The 20,052-nt window shown below is 42.0% G+C and overlaps 1 protein-coding gene and 1 non-coding gene across 6 annotated transcripts in view; both read right to left on the bottom strand.

Moving 5' to 3' along the window:
* The window catches only part of CLYBL (citramalyl-CoA lyase), a 254,668-nt gene that overhangs the window by 44,302 nt on the left and 190,314 nt on the right, over nucleotides 1-20,052 (bottom strand). The gene's annotated exons all lie outside the window — the stretch shown is intronic.
* LOC122496331 lies at nucleotides 11,573-11,678 on the bottom strand. Its single transcript, XR_006300771.1, has one exon. It is a non-coding gene; the product is annotated as a U6 spliceosomal RNA (small nuclear RNA).

The following is a 20,052-nucleotide window of genomic DNA, read 5'->3' as shown; positions in this document are numbered from 1 at the left end:
AAAATATAGATTTTGGTAGAGCAAAGTCTCTGATGTGTTAATTATGAAAGATGCATTAAAACACAAGTTTAGGAGGGGCGCCTGACTGGCTTAGTTGGTAGAATATGAAGTTCTTCATTTCAGGGTCATGAGTTTGAGACCCACGTTATTTTGAAGGTCTCTGAACATTAAAAATATTTTTTAAAATATTAAAACAATGGCTTTAAGTCATACAGGCCTACACGTTTGTCAAAATTCAAAGAACGAACTAAGTTTATTTACTTTAAGAGAGAATGCATGTGTGCATGAGGGAGAGGGGCAGAGAGAGAGGGAGAGACAGAGAATCCCAAGCAGGCTTGTGCTGCCAGCATGGAGCCCGATGAAGGGCTCAAACTCATGAACCGTGAGATCATGACCTGAGCTGAAACCAAGAGTTGGACACTTAACTGACTGAATCCCCCAGGTGCCCCTCATGTAATTTATTGAATATTGTACCGAAAGTGAAAAACAGTGGTTGTGTGGGAGAGAGTGCCAAATCCTAACCACTAGACCACCAGGGAACACCTAACAGTGGTTGTATGGTACAAATGGTGGTCAGTGTATTTATTGGTTGTTTACCTGGGCTCATGTAGCTGACTGGGAGCTGAGGCACCCTGCTGCTGCCCAGTATTATGAAAGAGGATCTTTTTTCTTTTTTAATGTTTATCTTTGAGGGAGAGAGAGAGCATGAGCTGGGGAGAGGTAGAGAGAGAGGGAGACACAGGAGCTGAAGCAGGCTCCTGGCTGACAGCAGACAGCCCGATGCAGGGTTTAAACTCACCAACCGTGAGATCATGACCTGAGCCAAAGTTGGACGGACAATTAACTGACTGAGCCACTCAGGCACTCCCATGACAGAGGATCTTACTGCCTATTGCTGGCACAGGGAAGATCCAAATTCAAAATTTAAAGTGCAGTTGCTACTGAAGGTGTATCACTTTTGCACCATTGTAAAGTAGAAAAATCCTAAATTGAACCATCATAAGTTGGAGACCATCTGTATTAGACTATTTCCACAATAAAATGTTAAAAACTAGTTAATGACTTATACTATATGATTTCACTCATATGTAGAAGTTAAGAAACAAATTAACAAAAAGAGAGACAAGAAGCAGACTTTTTAAACTACTTTAGTTTTTATTATTTTATTATTTTTAAAATTTTACATCCAAGTTAGTTAACATATAGTGCAACAATGATTTCAGTAGATTCCTTAATGCCCCTTACCCATTTAGACCATCCCCCCTCCCACAACCCCTCCAGTACCCTCTGTTTGTTCTCCATATTTAAGGGTCTCTTATGTTTTGTCCCTCTCCCTGTCTTTATATTATTTTTGCTTCCCTTCCCTTGTGTTAATCTGTTCTGTGTCTTACAGTCCTCATGAGTGAAGTCACATGATATTTGTCTTTCTCTGACAGACTAATTTCACTTAGCATAATACCCCCTAGTTCCATCCACATAGTTGCAAATGGCCAGATTTTTTTTTATTTTTTTGATTGCCAAGTAGTACTCCATTGTGTATATGTGTGTATACTCCATTGTGTATATATACCACATCTTCTTTACCCATTCATCCACTGATGGACATTTGGGCTCTTTCCATACTTTGGCTATTGGCGGTAGTGCTGCTATAAACATTGGGGTGCATGTGCCCCTTCCAAACAGCATACCTGTATCCCTTGGATAAATACCTAGTAGTGCAATTGCTGGGTCGTAGGGTAGTTCTATTTTTAATTTTTTGAGGAACCTCCATACTGTTTCCCAGAGTGGTTGCATCAGTTTGCATTCCCACCAGCAGTGCAAAAGAGATCCTCTTTCTCTGTATCCTCATAAACATCTGTTGTTGTCTATGTTAATGTTAGCCATTCTGACAGGTGTGAGGCGGTATCTCACTGTGGTTTTGATTTGTATTTCCCTGACGATGAGTGATGTTGAGCATTTTGTCATGTGTCGGTTGGAAAAAGCAGACTCTTAAATACAGAGAACAAACTGGTGGTTGCCTGAAGGGAGGTAGATGGTGAAGCCAGATAAAGGGGATCAAGAAAGAGTCCATTTTGATAAGCACTGAGTAATGTAATATATAGAATTGAATCATTGGGGTGCCTCGGTTGCTTACTTGGTTGAGCGTCCAACTTCAGCTCAGGTCATGATCTCATGGTTTGTGAGTCTGAGCCCTGAGTCAGGCTCTGTGCTGACAGTGTGGAGCCTGCTTGAGATTGTCTTTCCCTCTCTCTCTGTCCCTCCCCTGCTTGCTGTCTCTCAAAATAAATAAAAATAAACTAAAAAAATATATATTTTTATCATCCCCAAAAGAAACTCCATACTCTTCAGCAGTTACTCCCAGATTCCCCCAACCTTCCCAGCTCTAGGCAACCATGAATCTACCTTGTTTCTCTGTAGATTTGCTTATTCTGGGCATTTTATGTGAATGGAATCATGCAATATGTGATCTTTTGAGACTAATTTCCTTGCCTAGTACAATGTTTCAAGGTTCATCATATTGTAGCATGTATCAGTACTTCCTTATTGCCAAATAATATTCCATTGTATGGGTATACCACTTAGAATGTATCTATTATCAGTTAATGAACATTTGGTTTTGGCTTTTGGCTATTAGGAGAAATGCTGCTATGAACATTCATGTACAAGTTTTTGTGTGGTTATCTGTTTTCATTTCTCTTGGGTACATGCCTAGGAGATAGGAGAACTACTGGATTATAAGGCAACTCTATTTATGTCTAATCTTCTGAGGAACTAGTAACTATTTCCGAAGTGGCTGTGTCAACTTACATTCCAATAAGAAGTATATGAAGGTTCCAATTGCTCTATATCCTTACCAACACTTGTTATGGTCTTTTAAAAAATTAATTAATTAAAGATGTTTATTTCTTTTTGATAAAGAGAGTCAGTGAGCGGGGGAGGGACAGAGAGCTCCCATCCAAAGTGGGCTCGGTGCTGACAGCAGAAAGCCTGATGTAGGGCTTGAACCTACAAACCATGAGATCATGACCTGAGCTGAAGTCAGATGCTTAACTAAGCCACCCAGGCACCCCTATGATCTTTCCAAAAAAATGTTTATTTATTTATTTTGAGAGAGAGAGCATGAGTGGGAGAGGCGCAGAGAGAGAGGAAGGAAGAGAGAGAATCCCAAGCAAACTCAAACCGTGAGATCATGACCTGAGCAGAAATCAGGAGTCGGATGCCCAATGGACTAAGCCACCCAGGCACCCCTGGTAGTGTGGCTTTGAGGTACACTTTGCACACAACTTTAAAAAAAGATTTTTTTTACATTTATTTATTTTCGAGAGACAGAGCACTGGCAGGGGAGGGGCAGAGAGAGAGGAAGACCCAGAATCCAAGGCAGGCTCCAGGCTCTGAGCCATCAGCACAGAGCCCAACGCGGGGCTCAAACTCAGAAACTGTGAGATCATGACCTGAGCCAAAGTCGGATGCCCAACTGACTGAGCCCCCCAGGCGACCCTGCACACAACTTTTTAAAAAGACAATTTACCTACTAAAGGCATGTGTTGCCTTTCTCCTTGTGAATAACAACTGCCATGCTCAGATTTGTCTGTGGAGCTGTGGAGTCTTCCCACTCTTACTATTTTCGTTGTTCTCACTCATCACTTGGTGTCACAGCTTCAGAGGGGCAGTGTCATAATTTCTGTTTTCTAGCAGGGCAGCAGAGGCACCAGGAGCCATGAGACTGGCTCTAGGCAGGACAATCTGTGAGTGGAGGAACAGGGTGCTTCAACATGCTTTCTCCTAAGGGGGCCACTCCCCATGTCTACGTGATGCAAAGGATCCAGAGGAAATCTGAATGACATCATCACTCAGGTCTTTTATGTACTTAAGGCCAAACATCTAGATACTTGAAAACATTTAGATAACTGATAGGATTTGTCTTCTTCTTTAAGATCGTTTGTGATTCTGAAAAGAAAATTTCCCGAATACTATCCCCAGATTCTATCTGATGTCTCTGGTCTGGTACATTTAAAACTTTTTAACCAGTAGAAGAGGGATCAATCAAATGCTATCTACTGTGCTGGGTGCTGGGAACAGGTGAGGAGGGATAGGGAAAGGTATATAAATAACTTTATATTGATATATAAATCAACAGAGGAATGTGTAATCTAGTTGTGGCAATGAAAGACCCACAGAATGAGAAGTAAAACAGTTAAAGTCAGTGGAACAGACAACAGGACCTAGAAAGGATTAGAGGCAGGAGGGGGAGCTTCAGGCTCAGACAGGGGACAGGGGAGTTGGGGATCTCATTAGGTGCTGAGGAGAGGGCAGCACCCAGCAGAGAGCCAGGAACGGGCAGAAGGCAGAGCCAGGAACAGTGAGCAAATACAGAGGCAGATGGTCAGTACGTATGAGGTTAGGTAGGGAAGGGGCTGGCACCAGGAGATGGACAGAAAGACCAGAGATTCCCAGGTGGGCAGGGGTGAGCCCCAATTTAGGAACACAAGGGCTAAGTCCTTGTATTTGGTCCCCCTTTGAGGGAGGCAAGGGTGTTGGGGGTGGTGGGACAAGACTTGGAGTTCAGTTGAGAAAACACTCTCCATAGCGGAAGCTGCTGGTGCTCAGGCCTGGACTGGGGGAAGGTCCACCCCCACCGCCCCTTGAGTGTTACGTGGAGAAGCTCCCTGCCCTAGCCTGCTCTGCCCACGGGCTATGTCTCCATCTCCTGAGCGTGAAGCACATGCTTTTATCTCCAGAGGGCCTCTAGTCCTGAAGCTACTCAATTTTGTCTTTGGGGTGGGTGTGTTTACACAGGCCTCTGATCTGGAGAGTGCAGTGCAGGTGCAGTACAGTGCATTTTCTTGTCTGAAAAGGAAATGTAAAGTACACAAGGAGTGGGAATGAGGCCTGCCTCCCTCCCTTTTGCCTTCTAATTGGTCTCCCTCTGCCCTGTGGATGGCGAAGGTGGCTCCCTTCCCACCTGGTGTAAAACACAGCCCCAAGCAAAGCTGCCCTCTCCCTCTCAACTTGCTGGATTTGTGTTTCCCCACTTCTCTGGGTTAGAGAAGGTAATTAACTGTTTGGGTTTAAAAGCCCTCCTGCTGGGTTGCAGTCTGCATGGGAGAATGAAAGCAAACAAGCGAAAGGGAACAGTGTCATCAAAGGACTCTGCACCTACCTTTCTGCATTATAAGGACGAAAACACTGCCATTTGCCACAGGTGCCATGGACCGACCACCCACCCACCTGGGGCAGGGTCTGTGGGCCTTTCATTCTTTTTTAAGGGTAAGTCGAGAGTGATTGGTTCATGATGTAATGAGGCGGCCCTGCCAGGGTTTCAGATACATCAGGTAACAGCCATGTCACCTGTCCAGGCTGGAGCAGTTTTACTCTGATGCTCACAACTGTTTTGGCTGATGACTTCCTTCAGGTTACAAGCCCACCTGAGATACACTTCTAGTATAACTAATCCAAACTGTCCTCTAAGTATTAAGAATCAATTTTCTTAAAAAGTGAAAGCTTCACTCCTACATGGGAAAATATCTGTTTTCCTGCCCGTCACCAATTTTGGAGGTGAATGGGGCCCACTTGTCTGCGAGCCTGCACTAAGGTAGGTTGTACAGGAGCTCCGCCATGCCGACGGTGCTGCTGGGAAATTCCTGTCTGTGTGCCAACTGCTTCAGCAACACTTCTCTAAGGTGCTGACACAAAGAATCTTGTCTCCATAAGTAGGAGGTTATAAAAGCTTACAGATAGAGTATGAATGTCTAATGATAAGGCACAAACAGCCTTGCAATTCAACAAACCAAACTAACGGGAATTTCAGCAGGTGCAAGGCCTTGGCTTCACATTTTGGGGGAAAGAAGCTTTACTCTGTGGCAGAGCAAATAGGATTCTTTAGCTTCCGTAGTGTTAATTAGTCTTCCTGGCAGCCATGAATGAAGAAATCAGGTAACTAGATAAGCTCTGTGATCGCAGAAATCAAACACAAGGAAATATTTCTTGCCGCATGCTAAACCGGACCATTATTCTCACAAACTCCTTTTAATGTCGGTGTGGCTTTAAAATGAAAAGGAATTTTAAAATCCCCTGCCTAGTATTATCAGCTTGTTCCATCTTTGTGGATTTTGATTTCTGTTCTTCAAATACACAGTCACACTTCATTTTATAGTAACTAATCATTTCATTTTCATGGTTCATTGTTGTTGTTTGTCTTGCTTCCTAATTGTTTCCCAAAGAAAGTGATAGTTAAAAAGGCTTTGTTTCTTTTAGGTGGCAAATTTACAGGTATTTTATTTTAATATTATTATTTTTAAGATTTAATATTATTATTATTATTTTTTTTTTTTTTAAATTTTTTTTCAACGTTTATTTATTTTTGGGACAGAGAGAGACAGAGCATGAACGGGGGAGGGGCAGAGAGAGAGGGAGACACAGAGTCGGAAACAGGCTCCAGGCTCTGAGCCATCAGCCCAGAGCCCGACGCGGGGCTCAAACTCACAGACCGCGAGATCGTGACCTGGCTGAAGTCGGACGCTTAACCGACTGCGCCACCCAGGCGCCCCTTAATATTATTATTTTTAAGATTTATTTAAATGTTACTTATTTTGAGAGAGAGGGAGAGAATGAACGAGCGAGGGAGGGGCAGGGAGAGAGGGAGACAGAGGATCCGAAGCAGACTCCATGCTGTCAGCGCAGAGCCCAACATGAGGCCTGAACCCAAGAACCACGAGATGGTGACCTGAGCCAAAATCAAGAGTCAGACACTTAACTGACTGAGCCACCCAGCCACCCCTTAGATTTATTTTTAAGTAATCTCTACACCCAATGTAGGGCTCGAACTCACAACCCCGAGTTCAAGAGTGATATGCTCCACCAACTGAGCCAGCCACATGCCCCCAAATTTTTAGGTATTTTAGGGAGTAGAACTTCTCCATTCTACTCTTCATCATCTTATTTTTGTTCTAAAATCAACAAGGAAAAGAGAAGAAGAATCTAATGTGGAAAATTGAAGAATGGAGGATGATAATGGCCATTAGAACATTTTATTTTTAAACAGGCACATTCTGCCCTTTGAGAACATGGTTTGGTTACAGCAAAGGGCCCTTCTTAAGGACAGAGCCACACAGGACGAGGTTTCTCTTTGCGGTCTATGGGGGCATGCCATAATTCCTCTGAAAATGGGTCCCAAGGAGAAAGTGGCAGAGCCCAGGGTCCTCTTACCTAGCGTACCAACACCAGCTCTCCTACGATTCAATGTCTTCCTTGAGAAAATACTACTAAAACAATGCAGCGGCCCACACCACACTTCATTTTCATTGTGTTGTCCACCTTGCTTCTTGCCAGCTCTTCACGTGGAGTTTCTCAGCAGCTTCATTCCTTCACCGGTGCCAGGCAGGCTCAGTGTGGAGCCACTTGGGTTTTCTTCCCTCTTTTATCGCCCAGTAAATTTTCATAAAGTATTTAACGTGAGAACAAGCAGGTTAATTTACCATGCCGGAGAGCCAGGCTCTCAGAAGGCTTCTTGCAACACTGCCATGTTTTGGCGTCAGAGTCAGAGGCCTCGGTCCCAGCGGTGAGGAAGCTTGCCAGAGCCTTCTCTGTGCAGACACCAGGTGTGATTTAGCATAACAGATTGTGTGGACGTTCTGCAGCTTCTATACTCCATGCGTCAGGATCAAATTGTATCCTTCGTGCTAGATGAAGATGAAAGTCTCAGGGGCTAAAAGCTCTGCCAGGAAAAGCTTCTGGACGTACATACAGGAACTGAGAACATCATCCCACCTTGCAACACATGCCTGGTTTCAGGAACATCAAAGTCCTTCTTAACAATGTTAGTACCTTGTTGAAATGCCCTGTTATATCACAATACTGTTTTTCCCACACAATAGGGGGGCAATGAGAACCATTTTTTAAAATATAAAAATATGCAAAAAATGGAATAAGGAAATTAAAAAACTTATTGAATCCAGCCTTCAATATATACTTAGTCAGTTGCCCAAATCATGCATGAAGTGTTGGTTGACAGTGACTTTGAACACCAGTGCTCCAGAGGTTAGCCCTTGGGATGCTGCTTAGGGAAGACTGAGCTTTGATGCTAGACAGTGCAGATCTCAGAGATGAGAACTGCATGCTCCCTGCAGATGGCAAGCTTAGTGAGCCTTGAGAAAAGGACAGGCCTGAAGCGGAGGTCAGCCCACGGGGAGAGTGGCTGAAGGCACGTGGAAAGTGATTTTAGGACAAGCTTAGCAAAAACAACTGCCAAAATTACCAGACTTCTTGTCCAGACCACTGCCATGTGCAATTTAATGCTTAGAGTGATGTGCCGTTGGTAAGTGGAGAGGACCAGTGGCATCCCAGTGCTGACTAATATGGCTTTGGAAGGAAGTATGTATGTTCACACATTCAGAATCACTGGATAGCAAGGATGTAAACTTTTTTTCTTCAGATTTTAGCATAGTTGACACGTAATGCTACATTAGTTTCAGGTGTACAACATAGTGATTCAGCCTCTCTATACGTTATCACCACAAGTGTGGCTGCCACCTGTCACCCATACAACACTATTACAATATCATTGACCGTATTTCTTGTGCTATGCCTTTTATTCCTGTGACTTATTCATTCCAGAACTGGAAGCCTGTATCTCCCACTCCCCTTTACCCATTTTGCCCATCCCCAACTCCTCTTCCCTCTGGCAACCATCAGTTTGTTCTATTTACAGGTCTGATTCTGCTTTTCGTTTATTCATTTTTTTTCAGATTCCACATATGTGTGAAGTCATATGGTATTTATCTTTCTCAGTCTGACTTATTTAACTTAGCACATAATACCATCTGGGGCCATCCATGTCACAAATGTCATGATCTCATCTTTTTTATGGCTGTGTAATATTCAACTGTGTATATGTGTGTGTGTGTGTGTGTGTGTGTATGTGTGTATACACACATATGCACACACTTCTCTTCTTTATCCATTCATCTATCAATGGACACTTAGGTTGTTTCCATGTTTCTATATTGTAAATAATGCTGCAATAAACAGAAATGTATTTATCTTTTCAAATTAGTGTTTTTGTTTTCTTTGGGTAAATACCTAAATTTATTAGTGGAATTATTGGATTATATGGTATTTCTATTTTTAATTTTTTTGAGGACCCTCTTTACTGGTTTCCACAGTGGCTGTACCAATTTACATTCCCACCAACAGTGCACAAAAGTTTCTTTCTCCACATCTTTGCCAACACTTGTTATTTCTTGTCTTTTGGAATAGTAATGTAAATGTTACACAGTTCTTTTTTTAACTTTTCTTTTTTTTTATATACCCTATTGGTTTTTTCCATTTATTTATCTACTTAAAAAAATAATCTCCATTCCCAACGTGGGGCTCAAACTCATGACCCCGAAGTCAAGAGTCACATGCTCTTTCTTAACTGAGCCAGCCAGCTCAGTTAAATGCCACCTGATGGAGTGCATTTTTTAACTTTTCAAAGGGCCTGCATCTCATTTGCTCTCACAGCAGTCCTGAGGGGTAGACAGGGCAGGTTTTATTATCCATGTTTGCCTGAAGAACATGGAGGTTACAAGAGTTAACTTTTTCAGAGACTGCACAGAGAGTCAGCAGTGGAGGTGATGCAGAACTCAAGTGTCACGGTTCCAATCCTGGGCCCTGTCTGTGGAATCCCTCCTTGCATCGCATAGGGTCTGTGACTTACCTAGTAGCCTATAATAAACTATTTTGTTTTCTGCTCTAACTTAATAGAGTAGATTCTGTGGTTGGCTACCAGGAGCCCTGACGAGTACAGGGATCATAATACACATGCTTCCCCTGCTTTTTTCACCCAACAATAGGCAGAGTACATCTCTGTGAAGGAGAAAATCTCCACAATCATTTGTTATGACTGCACAGTATTCTATTGCATAGATATACCATAATTTACCTAATCAATCTCCTAATGGCTCAGAGTTTAAATTTCCTCAATGTTTTGCTATTAATTCTTTCATTTTTTCCAACACATATTTACTGAATACTGTTTATGTGCCAGGTACTATTTTAGGTAATGGAGATAACCGGTCCCTGCCTACATGGAACTTACATTCCAGTTAGGAAAGCAACTAATAAATGAGTAAACCAATAAACAATTGCAGGCTGTGGAAAGAGCTATCAAGAGGACAGAATTTAGTACCAGGATAGCATGCTAGGGGGCATTGGTACTTGAGTATGGCAGCAAAACAGCTTCTTTGAGGAGGTGACATTTGCCCTGATACTGAAAAGATTACACACAAAGCTGTAACGAATATCCCAGAACATTCATTTCAGAGCACTTGTCTGAATATTCCCTTAGGATACATCCTAGAAGAGCAAACGCTAGGTCAAATTACACGCTCATTTAGGCTCCAAAGGACTGGCCATGAAATTCCAACTCTCACGGTCTCCCTTTAAACCAGCTCTGGATCCAGCAAGTCTATGTTCCAACTGTGCCAATAACTGGCTCTGTAAGAGACCGGGCAGTTCCTCACTGTGCCTCGGTTTCCTCATCTGAAAAATGGGGATGATAATAATGTCCGACTCAGGGATTGGTGAGGATTCAAAATGGTGTAATATAAATGGTTAATAAAGGTTAGATTAAAAAAAATATATGCTCATTTTAATGTGTATACAAAACCTACTTTTTAAAAAAGGACCATTCAAATTTAAACTCCCATTTCCTGGTGCCCACTCACTTGGGGTTGGTTCTGAGCTCATACTAGCTTGACCTGTTTTCGATAACCCAGTGTCCTCATACCAGGACTATACCCAAATGGTAACAGGGAGTGTGTCTCGTGGTTCTTATGTTCCACAATGCCAAACTGAAAAGAAAACACAGGGAGCTGGTCTCCTGGCATTAAGGAGAATCCCCGAAGGGGCCAAATTTACTCACAGATAGTGGGAGCCAGCCTGTCCACCTGTCTAATCTTAGAACTTTCATTTTGAATGAAATCAGATATTAAATATCTAGAGTCTACTTGCCTATGGGTGCTGTGGTCTTCAGGGTACCAGACTCACCACTGCCTGATTTAAAAAAAATAAATATACAGCCACCTGCTAAATGTTTTTGTTCCAACTCAGAAACCCCAAACCCAGAATCTTGAATCCGTGCCTCAGCAGGAATGGAAGACCATAGGTTGTGGATGGCAAATGACTTACTGCAATCTGAAAAGGTCTATACTGCTGGTATAAAATGTGACCACATTCCGTTTCTTCCTTTACCCATCTGTTGCTGTTTTGGTCTAGGGAAGAGGATGATTTTAAAGATTTAAATTTGGACTGTGTATAAGCTGATTTCTCAAGCCACATTTAATGTATTTTGGCAACAAATGCTACTTTGGTGCTGTTTGCCTAAGAAGGCAGGATGGAGCGAGAGGTTTTGATCTTTTTTCGGGTTGTATGCATTTTTTGTTCCCATGCCAGAGCTTTGATTGGGAGGAAGGGAAAAGTATAGAGAGTACCATAGAGGAAGGAGAAACCTTGTAGCCATGAGGCACCCAGCCTTGATGGGAGGAACTGGAGTGGACCTTCAGCTCCGGAGGCATGACAGGACTGAGGACATAAAAATAGGGAGTGCTTCACACATCTGTGTGTCATCCTTATACAGGGACTTGCTAGTCTTCTCTGTATCGTTCCAATTTTAGTATATGTGCTACTGAAGCGAACACCAGGTTGTGTGCATTTTTGAATGGAAGTGGTTGTGATTAAGGCAGTGACATACAGATAGTGAGTTAATTTTTTTTTTTTTTAATTTTAAAGAAAGGAGAGCAAGGGATAGGGAAGAAAATGAAAGAATGAAGACTGTGAGGAAAAAGAGCTCCAGAATGTCCCCTGGTTTCTCTGTCATCTTAGGCATATTAGTCTTGTCTCCATAACCAGGTAGAGGAGATAAACTCATTCAAGTCCAACCATGAGTTGAAGCCCTCAGAGTTCCTAGGGTAGGGTGGGCACAGAACAGCTGCCCTATCTGGGAAGATTACCTAGAGAGTCAGATGGGGAAATCTGCTTGCCCTACATATGCTCTCTCTCTCCCATCTATCTCTCTCTCTCTCACATGCACACACACCAACGCTGTTTTTTTCCATGTCTGTTAGGTTCTTGCAGTAAGAAGCAGGTGCCACATTCTTAAGTATGACAGATTCTTTCTTCTATTTTGTAAACATGATCAGTAACTGAGGTCCTAGAGTAAGAATCACAGAGAATCAGTCTTAGAGTTGGGAGGGGTCTGTCTCCCTCTCTCTGTGCCCCTCCCTGGCTCACACTGTCTCTCTCTGTCTCGTAAAAATAAACAAAATGTTAAAAAAAAAAAAGAGTTGGGAGGGGTCTTCAAAGTTACCCCCAAGAAGCTCTGTCCAGGGCAGTATGTCCTTCTATCCTCTTGGCAAGTGACTTCCCTGCTTTTGTGTAAGCATGGCCATGGGGCAGTCCTATAAATGTCTCAGGATGGTTACTGTATTTCCTAAGTGCTTGGTCTTCTAACACTCTTAGTTCTAATAGCTGTCTCTCTGAAAGCCTATGATACAGATTCAACTTCCTCTCACTGCTGAGTTGCCCTCCTCTGGACAGATTTGGCAAACGTTCTTTCTAAACTCGAAATAGGGGTCCCACTGCTCTTCATCTGGATGATATGCCCAGCCTGTGAGGGTATGACATCTGGCTGGCTGGCCAAACATTTAACTCCTAAGAAGGTTGGTAAAAAGTGTTGGTTTGCTAGGATGTTACACTAACTTTATATTCACCCATTTGCTTAACAATATGGCTTACATTATAGTGTTCTTAAATCCAGCCATTGTGAATACCAATTTTTCAGTTTTTCAAAGGGGTTTGAAGAATGTTATATGTTTAGGGGCACCCGGGTGGCTCAGTCGGTTAAGTGGCCGACTTCAGCTCAGGGCATGATCTCACTGTTCTTGAGTTCAAGCCCCATGTCAGACTCTATGCTGACAGCTCAGAGCCTGGAGCCTGCTTTGGATTCTGTGTCTCTCTTGCTCTCTGCCCCTCCCCCCACTTGTGCACACACACATGCTCTCTCTAAAAAATAAACATTAAAAAAAAATGTTATATGTTTAGTAACTTATAATAATATGGGAAAAATTACCACATCTCATAAAGGTCAGTCTTTACTTTCTCCCAAAGCTAAATAACATTATATATATTCAGAATTATTCTTTTGGCAACTCATTTTTATCTGCCATGGAAAATACACCACAGATGGAGGCATTCCTGAGATAAAAGTGGGAGGTGTATGGGGCCTCAGTTTCTAAACTGACAAGATGGGTTCTGAGCTTCTTTCTGGCTTTGACATTCAGCATTCTCTGCATAACTCTCCTCTGGTCAATTGCCTCAAGAGAACCCCCTCTTTCAAATAATAGAAATACACACCTTTATTACTTCTTTTTGGGTAGAAGTAAAAACATACTGCTTGATTAACGTCTCAGCTTAGTATGTATTTTATGGTAGAAAAATGAAAAATATCTAATATTTTAAGTATTCTGTAGTTTTAAATATGTAAGATTTCAATCTTTGTCATTTTGTACAGAACGATAAGTTTTTAAAAAGTTAGCTGAAATTTATTATGAGCCTTTACACATACTTCTAATATATAATTATGCATAATCAAAGAACAGATAATGCCTACCATCTATAAACTAGATTAAAGAAGCATTAATGGATATTAAAGCACTGGGATTTTGAGGACTTAAAACTAGTTTTGCAAGATGAAACATTCTGGAGATTGGTTGTACAACCATATGTATATACTTAATACTACTGAGCTGTACACTTTAAATGGCTACAATGGTATATTTTATGTGATTTTTTTTTTACCACAACTAAAAGTATTTTAAAATGCACCCTTCTTGGGGTACCTGGCTAGCTCAGCTGGAAGAGCATGCAACTCTTGATCTCAGGATTATGAGTCTGAGCCCCACACTGGGTATAGACATGACTTAAGTAAAAAAAAAAAATGCAATAAAACAGAATATGAAAAATTGCAACACAAGGTGACACATACATACAACAGGGCAGACATTACATGGTGGCTGTACAGATGTAGCAGAGACTGCTCCTGGCCCCAGCTTCCATTCTTGCCTCTTCCTTTGAGTTTTATGTCTTAAATCCTGCATGTCCCAGCCCCATTTACAGCTAGAATGTGAATGGAACAGAAGTGGTGGGTGCAATGTTTAATCCCTTAAGGAAGCCATCTGCCCTCTACTTTCTCTTCTCCCATCTCATAGGCTGGAACTCAAACACAGTATGGAGTGAGTCTCAGCCTCATAGATTAAGGTGTCATAGCAACAAGGCAGAAGCAACTTGGTCTCTCAATGGCCTGGAGGAAGAGGGCTGCCCACCCACCGGGACCACTTGCCTGCCTCTGAACAGTTAGGTGAGAGAGAAATAAACTTCTTTTGGTTTGAGCCACTGCAGCTTTGGGTCTTTTTGTTACAGTAGCTGAGCCTATACATTTACACAGGAGAATAATCACCTGCACATGCAGCTGGCAGACTGTCTGGGAAGACATAACAATAAAGATAGGCTCTGCTACCAAGTCTGGCTTCCCAGCCTCTAAGCCCTAGGCATTGACTGGCTGTCCTTCTCCCGGTACTGGAAAATTCCTTTCTCATTGCTCTGTGTGTGTGTGTTGAGTTGGGAGGCATGTTCCAAAGATGGACGGAGGAGACCCAGCAGAAACGACAGGTGGAATTTTGGGGAGAGAGAGAGAGAGAGAGAGAGAGAGAGAGAGAGAGAGAGAGAGAGAGAGAGAGTGTATAGATGATTAATTTGATTTTAGACGTGTTTGTTTAGGATTTCAATAGATAATGCCTCTTGACCATCAAAATTCTGAAACAACTGAACAAAGAGCACGAGGAAAATTAAAAACACTTCCTTTTTTTTGATAAATGCTGATCTGAGGACACAGTTTAGTGAAAGATCATACTGACTTTCTAATACTGAACTGTGGAGTTGGACTGACCATTTTGTAGCTACGGTAGCAGCTCAAAGAGCCTAAATTTTTTAAAAATTAATGTTTATTTTTGAGAGAGAGAGAGAGAGAGAGAGAGAGAGCACACGAGCAGGGGAGGGGCAGAAGAGGGAGACACAGAATCCCAAGCAGGCTCCAGGCTCTAGAGCTGTCTGCACAGAGCCTAACATGGGGCTTGAACCCGTGAACCATGAGATCATGACCTGAGCCAAAGTCAGACGCTCAACTGACTGAGCCACCCAGGCATCCCAGAAGCTCAAAGATTCTAATGCAATGTAACATTGGGGGCTTATTTAATCCTTTCCCTTTAAACTATAGGCGCTGGTGGAGTAAAGAAATGTAAACTGTTTAATGAAATTCTTTCATTTTTTAATTTCCCTCTCATAGCTCTTTTCTTTGATAGATTTGGTGACATATCTCACATTTACTTGACCTCCACTGGTGATCAAATGGAGCCATTGTTGATATTCTGCTTTCTTTCTATAATTACACTCCTAATTTTCATTGTGATAAGGAGTAAACAGCCACCTTACTCTATCCACTTAAGGGATGAGTCTTGGGTTCCCCTCAGAAGGTAACTTCAGGACTGGAGAATTCTGTCTGACAATAAACTTCCTTTCCAGGATATTTCTCAGTTTTTTTTTTTTTTTTTTTAATGTTTGTTTTTGGAGGAGAGAGAGAGACAGGGTGTGAGTGGGGGAGGGGTCTAGAGAGAGGGAAAGACACAGAATCTGAAAAAGGCTCCAGGCTCTGAGCTGTCAGCAAAAGCCTGACGCGGGACTTGAACTCATGAGATGTGATATCATGACCTGAGCTGAAGTCAGACACTTAACTGACTGAGCCACCCAGGTGCCCCTCTTGGTTTTTATATAAATCCGAACATACTGGCTCACACCTAAGCTAAGTCAGTCCTTACTACCACCTACTGAAATGGCCCTTCCAAGTGTTGGTTTCTTTTACCTAGATAGCATGTATAGGTATTTAATAAGTATTTAAATAAGAAGAAAAAGAAATTGAAGGTAACGGTGGAGTCTAAAGTTCTTTCAAGAGATCATCTTAATATGTGAAAGGAGAAATAGGTAGTACACCCAGTACAAGGTGAATGTTTTCCTCGTTTTTCTAACAGAAGTGAATCATTAAGCAGAGCTGCTCAGATACTGAACTGGATTGTGAAAAACAAGCAAAAACCAATGTGCTGTTATTAAAAAAAATCACTCATTTGGTAATAAGTCCAATATTGTCACAAACACTATAAACTGTTCATCCTCAATTGTGAACTGGTAAACTGATTAACATCATATTCTAAATTTGAAATGAAGTCTGTGTTGGAGAATAGTTGTTAAAAGATGTATTGAGACATAGCTGTTGAGAAAAGGCCAATGAATTCTGGCTAAAAGACCAGATAGGTGACTATTTGATAAGTGTATAATAAAACAGAATTTTATTAGTACTATTACTCTATGAGCCTGGAACAGTTTAAAATGGAGAGGTTATTGAAGAGTATGTGTCTGACACAGAAACAGGTTTCTCCAGGATGGAGGAATATCAAATGAAGCCCCTTTGTCTGATAATGGGGTGTTTCTTTCTACAAAAAATCTTAAGGGGCGCCTGGGTGGCTGGTTAAGTGTCTGACTCTTGATTTTAGCTCAGGTCATGATCTCACAGCTTGTGAGTTCAAGCTCTGCATAGGGCAGTCTGTTGTCAGCACAGAGCCCGTTTAAGATCTTCTGTACCTGTCTCTCTGCCCCTCCCCCACTCACACTTTCTCAAAAATAAATAAACATTAAAAATATTTTTACTTTTGAGAGAGAGAGAGAGAGAGCGAGCAGGAGTGAAGGAGGGGCAGAGAGAGGGGGAGATACAGAATCTGAAGCAGGCTCCAGGCTCTGAGCTGTCAGCACAGAGTCCAACGTGGGGCTCGAACCCACAAACTGCAAGATCAGGCCCTGAGTCAAAGCCGGCCACTTAACCAACTGAGCCACCCAGGTGCTCCAAAACTAAAAATATTTTTTAAAAAGCTTAAGAAAACTGTGGATCATTCAGAAGATGGAATTTATGGACAGCTATTATGTGAGCAAAAATGTTTATCTCAAAAGAGATCTAATATTTCTAATCAGTAATATTATTAATAGGGTTTTTTTTTTGTCAAGTCAGTTCTTACAGCTTTGTTTTCAATCAGCTAAAAATGTTTGATATATTACCCTAATCTACTGTCTTAATTGTACTGTTTTCTGATGTGTATTTATTTATGTCTTGAGACAGCAACTTTTTGAACCAAATTATTTATTTTGAGAGAGAGAGAGCACATCATGAGCAGGGGAGAGGCAGAGAAAGAGGAGAGTGAGAGAATCCCAAGCTGGCTCCACGCTGTCAGTGCAGAGCCTGAGGTGGGGCTCAAACCCACCAACTGTGAGATCATGACCTGAGCCAAAGTCAAGAGCAGGACGCTCAACCAACTGAGCCATCCAGGCGCCCCTAATAAGTTGTAAGTCAGTGTTCTTTGTTTTTTATTATCAGTAAGACCTACTATGAATTTAATAGGAGAAGAGATATTAGAGTTCCCAATTAATGATGTCCATCCTTTGAAATATACTCATCTGAATGTATTAGTTTCCTAAGGCTGCCATAACCAATTACCACAAACTCTGGTTGCTTCCAACAACAGGAGTTTACCCTCTCATAGCTCTGAAAGCAGATATTTGAACTGGAGGTGTCAACAGGACAGTTTCCCTCCCTGGAGAATCTTCCTGGAGGCTCCCAGCTTGTGCTGGCTGCACTGTGTGTCGCTGCATCTCTGCCTCTCTCTCCACGTGGCCTTCTCTGTGTGTCACTTGAAAGGACTCTTGACATTGGATGATCAAGGAGGATCTTATCTCAATAACCTAACTACATCTTAAGGACTCTTTTCCCAAATAAGTTTCCATTTATGGGTTCTGGGGATTAGGATATGGATGTAGCTTTTGAGAAGGCACAGTTCACTCCATTATGGTAACTGAGGTATATTATTTTAATCATTTAATCATTTAATACACTTGCATGAATATCTTCAGATGGGTGAACACCAAAAGGCTTCCAGTTCTTTATTTTTAAGTTTATTTATTTGTTTTTAAGTAATCTCTACATCCATCATGGGGCTTGAAACTACAACCCCGAGATCAAGAATTGCATGCTGTACTGACTGAGCCAGTCAGATGCCCCAAAGACTTCCAGTTCTTAGAGTCAGAAATCAACAAGCATTGGGCTGTGGTAGCCAAGAACTATAGGTTAGCTAAGAGATCACAGTACAATTACTTTATTAAGTCACAGTTAATAACAAATGAAACCACACTTGTCTAACACTTGCCATCAACACCAGATATGCTGTGCACAAGTATTGCCTGTGTTGTTTTTCACACCACTACATTTACTAGAACTGCTGAGGGAACTGGATATATGATGTTAAAACTAAGTTGATAAACTCTTGATAGCAGTACCTTGTCAAGTCAGTTCTTACAGCTTTGTTTTCAATCAGCTAAAAATGTTTGATATATTACTCTAATCTACTGTCTTAATTATACTGTTTTCTGATGTGTATTTATTTATGTCTTGAGACAGCAACTTTTTGAACCAAAATAAACCTACCAAAGAAAATGAACATGAACAGTGGAATGAATGATTCCTTAAAAGTACTACTAGAAAATATGTTAATAAAGGTGACTTCTCCTTTTTCCATCCTCCCTCCTCTCCCCACCCCTGTTGAGGTGAACAGTGCCTGGATTACTTTAAGTCCTTGGCAAGGTCTCTTGGGGTGCCATTGTATGGCAGGGGACAGGGCTTGGTACTGTCAGAGTCACAGGGTAGTTGAGTTGCACAGACCTCAGAGGTGATCTGGGACAACTTTAAGCTCACTTACGACTCCCCTCTGCAATATTTCTGGCCCGAGGGGCATCCACAACTGCTTGAATGCCTCAAAGTCCATCTCTTTGTCCTTGGCTAGCTCTAAATACTACATTGTAGACCATAGTGCTGTCTGGAGCCATATTCGCCTCCCCACTTATGCTGTGTATCCGTGCCTACTCTTTCCCTTTCTGCTGCCTATCTCCACTGAAATAGCACTGGTTAAGGGAAAGGGCAAGATAGTACTTCTGAGTCACAGTCTTTAGGCTGTGTGCCTGGAGAAATTCTTTCTACCAACAATGCTGGCTTTTTTCCACATGAGCCTAGTAGATATCTTTCATCATCCAGAGAATGTATTTTTTAGATAGTTGGCTAAGGCTTAAATCATACAATATTGGGGCTGAAGAAAGCTCAGCAATTACCCAGTCACTTTAGAAATAATGAGATAAAAGAAATAGAAATAAATGAGATAAAAAATGTGATCAATAAATTACTGGAGGTCACTCAACATGATGGGGGCAGAGCTAGGACTACGGCCCAAGTCTTCCGATGCCTGTTTAAGCACTTTCCCACACTCTACAGGTTGTGATGCAAAGCTTGCTCCACCTCTTGAGATGTTGGCCTCACTGGTGCCATCTGATGAGACAATCAACATCCTATGGTCTGAATGTTTGTATCTCCCCCAAATCTGTATATTGAAGCCCTAACCTCCAACGTGATGGTATTTGGAAGTAAAGCCTTTGGGAGGTGATTAGGTCATGAGGGTGAATCCCTTGGATGGGATTCGTGCCCTTAAAAGAAGAGACCCAGGAGAGATTATCTTTCTCTGTCATGTGAGGAAAAGTCAAGAAAACAGACATCTATGAACTAGGAAATAGACTCTTACCAGGAACCAAACTGTCTTACCCCTTGATCTTGGACTTCTGAGTCCCCAGAACCGTGAGAAATAAATGTTTGCTGTTCAAGCCACCTAGTCTATGGTACTTGTTATAGCAGCTCGAACTGACTAAGATGTAACCCACTGAATATACTCAGTGATGCTTACTGAGTGTGCTATGGGCAGACAGGGGTCTTTGCTCTTACAGAGCTTGCTCTCAGGTCAGTGAAGGATTGACAGAACCCAAAAGGCTGCAAGGCTCTGATCCAGCTTTCACATTAGGGCCTTGATTGGGACTAGGGTCACT

The sequence above is a fragment of the Prionailurus bengalensis genome, chromosome A1 (genome assembly GCF_016509475.1).
Source record: "Prionailurus bengalensis isolate Pbe53 chromosome A1, Fcat_Pben_1.1_paternal_pri, whole genome shotgun sequence".
NCBI lineage: Eukaryota > Metazoa > Chordata > Mammalia > Carnivora > Felidae > Prionailurus > Prionailurus bengalensis.
Note: the sequence above shows the minus strand (reverse complement) of the source record. Positions and strands in the feature narration are given on the sequence as shown.